Here is an 11,086-nt window from a genome sequence, read left to right on the forward strand (position 1 = left end):
AAAGACCAAGGTAGAAATGGGTAGAACTTAGAAACAAAAGACAAACTCTTAGAGGAAGATGGTTGAGAGTTATGAGATAAAATGAAGACAATGGTTTGGAAAAAAAAAAAAAAAAATGGAGAAAGCCAGAGTAGAGTGCTTATAGGCGCCTCCTGTCCTACTCCTCCTCCATAAAACCATTAGGGAGCCAATGCCACATATAAACAAGATTAGATCCATCTGCTTTCATGGCCACCAGCCAAGCTCTGATCCAAATGTTTTCCCTCCCCACAGCCCACAGCAGTGTGGAAAGACAAGTTTGCTTCTGTTCTTCTGATCCTAAATAAATGCATGTCTTTCTGTTCTGCTCTAGGATAGCTTAACATTAGCAACTGTTGAGAAATCAATGGGAAATAAAACCTACACGTAAGAAAAAGGTTGCAATTTTAGGAAGTCTCACGATCAAAGCTGACCTTCATGTTTTCCAGAAGGTAACCATCCAGGCCATCCTTCTCTAGGTCCCATCTGCCCTTCTTGAAGAGCAACTTCACCTCCCAGGATTTTTCCTTGCTTGCAAACAGGAGCCCCCAGTATTGCCTCTCCCAAACCTCTGTGAACTGCAAAAGCATACAGATCCTCACTCTTCCTCCCTCACCCCCACATCCAAAGTCAGAAGGTGCTGACGTCTTGCTGAGACCTTACCTGAATGACAAAGGCATGATATAACTCATCCCCCACCTACCCTCTTCCAGTAACCAGCTTTGCACCAAGACCCTTTCCCCTCTCTTCACCTCTTTCCTTATTCTCTTTCTGCCCCAACAGGTCAACAGCTGTGAGATAAAATGACATATCTAAATAGAATAAATTAAATAGAACTGTCACTATAATTAAACTTAGTACAATAGAATTTAAATAGAAAATATCCCCTCTGCTTTTCTCTTCTTATAGATTAGGTCCTATATCCACCATACCATAGGGAAACAAAAATGTTGTTTTCCACCCTTGTCTTAACATTAATAAAAATGGAAAGCATAATCACGTGCCTAAGGCTCTCACCTTTTTATCTTATTTGACCCACAGAACAATCCTGTAAACAGCAGGGTACACATTATGATTTTTATTTTACATAAGAAGAAAACAATGAGCAAAGAAATAAGCAAATTGCCTGGAGTCATATGCTTGATATGTGGAAGCAACAGAATTCACAACAAGGACTTCTGTTGCCAAATTCCAAGTTCTTCCTATTTCCTAAAATTGACTCCCAGGGTCCAGAACCATGGATTACTAAACTTTTACAATTTCCATTGGAGCCACAGAAGCAATTATGGTTCATTTCTCAGCAGTTGTTCTCCAATAAGATTATTCTGAAGTCCACAGTAATTACTTCAAGACTGTCCTACACAATTCTTGTTTCTGCCTTGACTATATAATCTGTTATGGTAACAAGCAGGAAATATAGGTCAAATCATGTCTAAGTTTACAAAGGCAGGAATGCAAGATATATTACTAAAGTTGTGAAATAAAAATGATTGAACATCATTTATAATAACCATAATATGATCTTATGAATGGTTTCTTTTAAATAATCACTTCCTTCCAAGGAGATCTTGAATTTGTGACTTTTTCATATCTAATGCACTCCTTACATGTATACCCAGCTAGTTAATGTCTATGATAATAAGAATTATTCAATCCATTATCCAAAATATATCTTCACCAAAGGTATTTATTATATTTGTATAAAAGTCAAGTTTAGCTGTGTTAACATCATCAATATAAAATAATAAGAGTTAAACTTTGCACATGCCTGGTACTATTCTAAAGGACTCATAAATGTCATCTCATTTAATCCTCACCTAAAACCCTATGAAATAGGTACTTTTATTATCTGCATTTAACATACAGCAAACTGAGGCAGAGAAAGTGATTTATCCAAAGTTACCCAGTGACAGAACCTAGATTTGAACCCACATTAAGTCACTTAATAGTCCAAAGAATTTCAATAATTTTTAGTTTCAAAGACTTTCATTTGATACTAACAATTAGGGATGAATTCAAAACTTTTCTGTGTCAACCACTAGAACAAGAGGGTGAAAACCACCCTCTTAGGAGATCATTACTTATGTTATTGCCTTGTTTTTCCTTGAAGAGGTTATTCTGTATTTAGTAATAATGAAATAGAGAGCCCCTGAATGTCCTTACACTGAGAATTAAAGCTTCCTTGTGCTGAGGATGGATGGGGGCCACAGAAGCTAAAACTGGCCTATTTTCTGGTTAAAAACAGCTTAGCTAAATCTACATATGTCTATCACCTGGCTTTGGTTTCTATAAATTGTAGCTGCCTCTGTAGCACTGGTGGAGAAACAATCTAGCTGCTGCTCCCCAACTTGATCAAAATGCATAAACTTCATTTTTCATTTTAATATCATTTGCCTATTTCTTCTTAAGCTGGTGGGTTGCTGAATCCAGTCAGCCAAGATCCACAAAGGTTCCCTGGGTTGGCTGCTGGTGACAATCATACTAATTATCAAGATCACTTATTGTTTTAATCATTTGAATGAATAAAAGAAAGAAAACATGTTTTTTCCACTTAATATATGTCTAGTACAAACTACATTTAATCCATTAAACAATATGGTATAGGAATTATTATTATTCCTATTTTATAGATTAAAAATCTGACACTTGAAGAGATTAATTAAATTTCCCAAAATTACACACTTATAGCCAGGGGAAAGGCAGCATTCAAAGTTTGTTTTCAGAGCCCTATTCTTACTCTATTGACTGCCTTCAATCTACTCTACAGAAATAGCACTAGTTAAATGAGAGAAGAACAATGTGAGCAAATATTTCTCCAGTATGACCATGGAAGGCAAGGCAGTGTGGTGTGTTCCCCTACACCCACAAATGCACCCACCAAGAGATTCAAAGAAATGTCTACTGGGATGAAGTTGTCTAAAAGACCCTGGGGAGAGTTAGGGGCTAGAACAGTAAGAAATTACGAAGAATAATACTATCTCCCTTACTCATTTACATAATTAAGATTCTAGATTCTTGCCTCTGGAATTCGACATTTTATTTGTATTACTTTGAGAAATAAGCTGTATAAAGCTCAGTATTACAGATCTCTGAATATATCATTTTAAAGATACTTGAAATAAATAAACCGACATGCTTAACATTGATAGTACTTTTGCATTAGAGGGCAGGGAAACAATTTATCTCTGTCAAACTAAAATTTCAGACACTTCTGGAATCATGTGATCCATAGCTTGTTGAACTCAGACTCACTAATGTAGTCAGAGTGAAGTATTAGAAAATTCAAAGTGGCACAACTCGTAGCAACTTTCAACTAAATAAAAAAAATTTCTAAAATATTCTAATTTTTTTTCCCAAGATGATATGCAAGCAATATAAAAGGCTCTTCTGTAAAGAACAAAGATAGGTACACTTATGGACCAGTAGTGGGTTTGATCCATGTACTTAGCAACTCAAAATGTGAATGTTAGCAGTCAGGCAAGGGTCGTGTTTGATTACTGGGTTGGAATAACAATGTAAAATTAAAGGTAACTACAGCAAGAGGGTGCCAAGGTTTAGTCTAGTAGTAATTTATCGAACAGTGATGAAAAGTGCAGGTTCTAGAGGAAGCAAACCATGGGTTCACCCTGATTCTCTCATCTACTTCTCTAAGATGCAGTAATGATGATGCTGCTACCCACAGGGTTGTCAGGATGAAACAAGGTGGGACGTACGGAATACTCAGCCTAGGTGCTAAGTGCTCAGAAATTGTTAGCTGCTGCAGATGTTATCAGTTTATCTCTCCTGTTTCATAGACATGTTAGGAAAACCAGAAAGTTGGAAGTTTAACTCATCTAATAAGAAATATACCCAAGACTTTTAAAATCTCTTCTAAGGGATCAACTAAAGATAGAAGCTATTCTTTCTTGTTCACTACCATTTCCCCCATATCTGGCATAGTATGAGATAAATACATGCTCATTAAATTACATGCTGAATCATTATATGAATGAGTATGTTAAATATTATCTTGGTGTACACTGGAATCCTGGATGGTTGTGGGGAGGAAGTGTTTAATATGAGAGAGAGGAGAGGGCATAGAACTGAAGTTAAAGTGAAGCCTATCAGATTATTTTTCACATCAGGACCAATAAGACCTAGTCAGATTCTTTGGTTAGATTCCCCAAAATCACTGATCTACCCATAGTGTCAAAGATCTCAATGCAGGTGTTCAGCTGTTCTTATGAAGTCAGTGTTTTAAAACAGTCAAATCCTCAAAAGAATCTCTCCTGAACACTCCAGCCTATTTGGATTTTAAGAGGACCTATTACTGTACTGTTTATTACATACAACAGAGAAGGCACTATTCTAAGAAGTCTACACTTGTGACATTAAATGTTTGTTGGATCTTTCCCAATGGTATGAATTAAATTCTGCACATATTCTGCATGTATTCATTCCAAGCGTGATCTTGACCTCTACAGGGAATATGAAGAGGAATAAAATATAATCCTTTCTCTTAAAGAGCTTACTGTCTCATAAAGAAATCAAGACAGATACAAACATAGCTTTAACACAAGGCAGATCATAGCAAAGATCATAGAGACACACAGAGAAAGAAATCCAAAGAGGAACTGAATACATCTACTTCAAGCAATTAAGGCTTTATAGTAGTGAGGGCACATGGACGAGACCACTGGATAGGTTAAAGTTTGAATGGGTGAGGACACCGCAGATTAGACAATAGTGAGGGTAAAGGCCAGATAGAAAACAGGATGATTAAGGAACAAGGGGTCACTTTGGCATTTTTGGTTTATGGGGTCATAAAAAGAGAATATTTATAATGAAAACTACCTAGAAAATCTGAAACATGAGGACAAACCCATGTAAAAAAATACAATAGGTCATTGAGCAGGAATGTGACCTAAGTCTATTCATTAGAAAGATTTATCTGACAAGAGAATGTAGGATGGAAAGTAGAGAAAGAGATCAGGTGACTCAGCAGTAGAGGATTAACCCTGCCCAAGGAAAGGTCTGGCCTCTGTCCCTCCTCCTCCTGCTCCTAAAAGTGATCTCTAAGCCCCTGGGATATCCTGTCTGTTAGGAGGGTATTTTGTTTACCTTGAGGCTGGCTTTGGGACACACCAACAATGTGACTTAAGGGGAGTGGGGGGGCGTGCCTCTAGCCCTGCAGTATCAATCAGTGTGGTCTCTAGAGAGACAGGAGACTAAGGTTTACCATGTGAGCAGTCACTATCTGTTCATCCAATCATGCCTATATGGTGGAGCCTTAATAAACACTCTAGACACAAACACTCAGCTAAACTTCCCTGGTTGGCAAATACTCCTGTGTGTTATCACACATATTTCCTATCCACATAATGTCACTGGGAGAGGACAGAAGAAGCTTAGCACCTCAATCCCTTCTGGATTCATGCTCTTCTTCCCCTGTTTGATTTGAATCTGTACCCTTTCACTATAAAAATCCATAACCGTGATTATTAACATAACTTTCAGAGTTCTGGGTGATTTTTCTTGTGAATTATAAACCTAAGGGTGACTCGGAAGCCCACAAATTGCAGAAGAATTGGTGTCAGAAGAAGATGTTTTTAGGGACTTCCAAACTCCACAGCAACCAGTAGGAAACTCCACTACAGTGCTCGAGAAAGTCAGGATGGCCGCAAGAGTAGCAGTGAACTACAGAGGAAGGAACACTCCAGTCTGACAGAAAACAAACAAAAACCGAACTGATTAGATATAAGAAACAGAAAGGAGTTGACCTGAGAGAAAATATTGACTAGATTATTGATAAATGAAGACTGAGAAGTCAGAAAGAAGATCCAGTTTGAGGAGGAAAACAAGGAAAAGCAGGGGAAATGAGAAGTATGAGTGACTTCAACTCCTTCCTTTCTTGGGACACAGGCCCTTTCCACCTCTGCTCCTTCACCCAAGGAATCGTGTGTGTCCAGCAGAATACAGAGTAAGTAACGTTCTGCCCCTATAGTCCCAGCCTTTAAGAGGATGAGCCGGTCCCACTCTGTGCCTCTTGTCATCCTGAACCATCATATAAAACAGCCCAGGCTACTCTGCTGAGAGAGGGACAAGGGGACCACAGGCACCAGATCTGGGTGAAGAAGCCACCTCGGGCATGCAGAACAGAGGGGCCTTTAGATGACTGCAAACACAAAAGAGACCTGAGGCAAGAACACCACAGAGCTATGAGAGATAATACTGCATTCACACTGTGGGATAGATTTTATAGAGTAATAGATATCCAAATTACAATACAGTGAATATAATTCAACCATATCAGTTCCCTAGCTAATTTCTTTATTAGAAAGTTGGTGATCATCCAAGATAATGGAGGTCAGTAGTAAAAAGAATAGCTAATTAAAATTCAAAAATGACCCACAGAGCTTGAGAATGTTCATCTATATCACTATAGATTATCAAAATTTGTTTATTCATCAAATTACCTAATTTATATGGAAGGAGTCATTAAGGATAATATGCTTGATCAGGTCTGTGATTATACCTGAATCATTCTCCCCTTCATTTTTCTATCTCCATTTTTTTCTAGTATATTAATATGTTAATCCTTTTTGGCTACTTGCTGGCAAGCTCACTTAATTTTCTGTTATCTGCCATTATACTAGAAGGTAAGACACACACACACACACACACACACACACACACACACACACACATCCCTTTGTCTTCACATACACACATACCTTATCTTAAGTTTCTTTTCCTATTCTAAAACTCTTTTGAAAGACTTGAAAGTCTTAAAAACTTCAAGTTTTTCAAGAGTATGTGGTTCTTATAAAATTATGACATTTTGACTCTAAAAATTGAGATGAAGTGTTGGTTAAAGTAATACCAAGCACTAACTAATATTATATATATATAGTATTATATATATAATATATATATTATTTATATATATATTTTTATAATATATAAATATATGTATATAAAATACTATGTATATATAAATATATATATACATATATATATATATATATATATTTTTTTTTTTTTTTTTTTTTTTTTTTTGGTGATGCTAGGGATCAAACCCAGGGCCAAAATGCTGAATGAGACTGGGAATGCTAGCACACACCTGTAATCCCACCTACGTGTGAGATTTAGGCAGGAGGATTGCAAGTTTGAGACCAGCTTGCTCAACTTGGTGAGACCCAGTCTTAAAATAAAAGATGAAAAGGGCTGGAGAAGTAGCTCAGTGTTAAGAGTACCCCTTTGTTCAATTCCCAGTACCACAAACAAATAAATCAAATGCTGAATGAATAACAATACTTGAGTGGTACCTCCAAAACTTATATTGTTGTCAAGATTCACATGAGCACATATGACAGGAAAATAGTGATACTTTATTATCTTTTGGAAAACAGACTGATGAAGCCTCTGGAGTCCTTCTCAAAATAGTGTTTTTAAAGGTATAAAAGAACAGAATTGTAAAGAAAACCAAATGGACTGAAATAGATTTCTTTTTCTTTTTCTTTTTCTTTCTTTTTTTTCTTTTTTTTTTTTTTTCTTTTTGGTACCAGGTATTGAATCCTTGGGCACATAACCATGGAGTCACATCTCCAGCACCCCCTTTTATTTTAATTTTTAAATTTGTTCTAATATGTTTTACATGACAGTAGAATGCATTTTGACACACTGTACACAAATGTAGCATAACTTCTCATTCCTCTGGCTGTCACACCAGTAGTGTAATCATGCGTGTATATAATATAGGGTAATAATGTTTGTCTTATTCTACTGTCCTTCCCATCCACACTGCTCCATCTTTCTCCTCTCCCCCTGCACAATCCAAAATTCCTTCATTTTTCCCTACCCACCACCCACTATGAATTGGCATCCATTGAGAAAATATTCAGTCTATGGATTTTGGGGACTGGCTTATTTCACTTAGCATGATATTCTCTAGTTCCATCCATTTACATTCAAATACCACAATTTCATTCTTCTTTAAAGCTGAGTAATATTCCACTGTGTATATGTACCACATTTTTTCTATCCATTCATCTGTTGAAGGACATCTAAGTTGATTCCATAGTTTAGTTACTGTGAACTGAGCTGCTATAAACATTGATGTGACTGTGTCACTGTAGTATGCTGATTTTAAGTCCTTTGGGTATAAACTGAGGAATGGGATAGTTGGGTCAAATGGTGGTTCCATTCCATTTTTCTAAGGAATCTCCACACTGCTTTCCAGAGAGGTTGCACTAATTTGCAGTTCCACCAGCAATGTATGAGTGTACCTTTTTGCCCACATCTTCTCCAACATCTATTGTTGCTTGTATTCTTGATAATTGCCATTCTGACTGGAGTGAGATGAAATCTTAGAGTAGTTTTGATTTGCATTACTCTAATTGCTAGAGATGTTGAACATTTTTTTTCATATATTTGTTAAGTTCCTTAACCCATTTATTGATTGGGTTATTTGGTTTTTTGGTGTTTAGTTTTTTGAGTTCTTTATATATCCTGGAGATTAGTGCTCTGAGATACACGTGGTAAAGATTTTCTCCCACTCTGTAGACTCTCTTCACATTATTGCTTGTTTCCTTTTATAGTCCTTTTTTAAAATATATATTTTATTTAGAGACAGGGTCTCACCAAGTTGCTTAGGACCTCTCTAAATTACTAAGGAAGCTTGAACTCATGATCCTCCTGCCTCAGCCTCCCAAGCCTCTGGGACTTCAGGCGTGCATCACAACACCCAGTTATTGAAATATTTTTAAAGTATATTTGTGGTAATTTATATGCTTCTTTATTAATATGTTAAATTGTATAATCTTTTGGTAAGCATAATAGCAGCTATATTTTTTTCAATAATGGGGGGAACTGAACCCAGGGGCAGTCTCCCCAGATCTTTTTATTTTTTATTTTGAGTCAGAGTCTCACTAAGACTCCCAGGCTAGCCTTGAATTTGTGACCCTCTTACCTCTGCTCCTACCTCAGCATCTCAGAGTACTGAGATTGTAATAGGCATGCACCATGATACGTGGCTACACACTATAATTTTTAAATAGTTATGAGAATAAGTGACATTTCAAGATATTGGTAATGAAACTGTAATGAAATATGAAAATATTCATAATTACTTCTGGTACCAAGTTGCAGTACATTCTACTGTGGTTTCTCATCTACATTTATAATTAAAGGAAAAACTAATTTTCATTTAAAGATTACTAAAATGAGGTTATCTTCCCCCTCCCATCCAAGGGGACCTTGGAATTTCTATTCACAGTTATTTGGTTAAAAATTCTTGCATTAAAGCACTACATGAGTCTACTGTTAATTATGCTGAATTTATAGACCTTCAGAAACATTGCACCTTTGGTGCCTGGGTGATGCTAGTATCCTGACTAAAATCAAAACATAAGAGGGGGAACCACTGGTTTTTAAAAGACAGTGGAACCATTCCAAGTTTTCTGAGGAATCTCCACACTGCTTTCCAGAGTGGTTGCACCAATTTGCAACTCCACCAGCAATGTAAAAGTGTACCTTTTCCCCCACATCCTATCAACGCCTATTATTGCTTGTGTTCCTGATAATAGCCATTCTAACTGGGGTAAGATGAAATCTTAGAGTTGTTTTAATTTGCAAGTTTATACTGGTTCAATTCACAATAGCTAGTTTGTGGAACCAAACTAGGTCCCCTCAACAGATGAATGGATAAAGAAACTGTGGTATATATACACAAAGGGATATTATTCAGCCATAAAGAATAATAATATTATGGCATTTGAAAATAAATGAATGGAATTGGAGAATATCACGCTAAGTGAAATAATCCAATCCCAAAAAACCAAAGGTTGAATGTTTTCCCTGATAAATAGATGATGATATATAATGGGGGTGGGCGGATGGGGGTGAGAGAAGAATGGAGGAACTTTAGATTACGTAGAGGGAAATGAGGGGGGGTATGAAAAATGGTGGAATGAGACAGACATCATTACACTATATACATGCATGATTACAAGAATGGTATGAATCTACAACGTGTACAACCATAGAAACGAAAAGGTGTATCCCATTTGTGTACAATGAATCAAAATGCACTCTGTAAAAATAAAAAAAAATTAAAAAAAAAAGACAGTGGGAATTGGAGGAAGAAACAGAGAGGTGCAGAGCTAATGGTACAAATGTTTGGGGACTACATGTCTATTTAAAGTTACAGTAGGAACTCAAATACAAATGGTAGCATGCATGCAGTCAGACTGAAGACAAACTGGAGAGACCCTGGGAAGGGAATAATATCATTTTCAAGATAGACACATAGAGGTTAAGTGAAACCATGAGATTGGATAAAGGAAAGTTAAATACCTGCAAAAGATAAGAATATGAGGTTGGACAGAGTGGCACACAATTGTAATCCCAGAAGCTCAGGAGGCGGAGGAAGGAGGACCATGAGTTCAAAGCCAGCCTCAGCAACTTAGTAAGGCCCTAGGCAATGCAGTGAGACCCTATCTCTAAATAAAGTATTTTTAAAAGGGCTAGAGATGTGACTCAGTTATAAAGCACTCAGTTGTAAAGCAAAAAAAAAAAAAAGAAAGAAAGAAAGAAAGAAAGAAAGAAAGAAAGATAATATGAAGGAGAAGAGAACCTTGGAATTTACCAAATTTAAGGCAAGAAGCCAAGGACTGAAGACAGAAAAGTTTGAAAGCAATGAATGAAAAATAGTAAAAGGTTTATTTAACCCCAGGCCATGCCAGACAAAAAACAAGAAAGTTTAAATCAGAGCGGTGGATTAGCTATGGTATCCAGTCTAAACTCACAATTCTTTATTCATTTACATTAAAAGAATTTATAGGAAAAAATTACTTATCAAATCAAACTGCAATTTTTAGAAATAACTATATTTTCTATTTAATTTTTCTCTAAAGCATTGCATCAAAAGAAATAAAGGCAGGTAATAAATTCTATTTGACATCATTATTGTCTACCATTAAAAGTTGGGGGGCAGGATTTGACTTTTTATTTCCTTTATTATGTTTCTGGGAATAAAATTTTATTTTTTAAAATGTTTTTTAAGAAGACATCTATATTCTGCTGCCAG

This window comes from Sciurus carolinensis, chromosome 5, assembly GCF_902686445.1.
Source record: "Sciurus carolinensis chromosome 5, mSciCar1.2, whole genome shotgun sequence".
Lineage (NCBI taxonomy): Eukaryota > Metazoa > Chordata > Mammalia > Rodentia > Sciuridae > Sciurus > Sciurus carolinensis.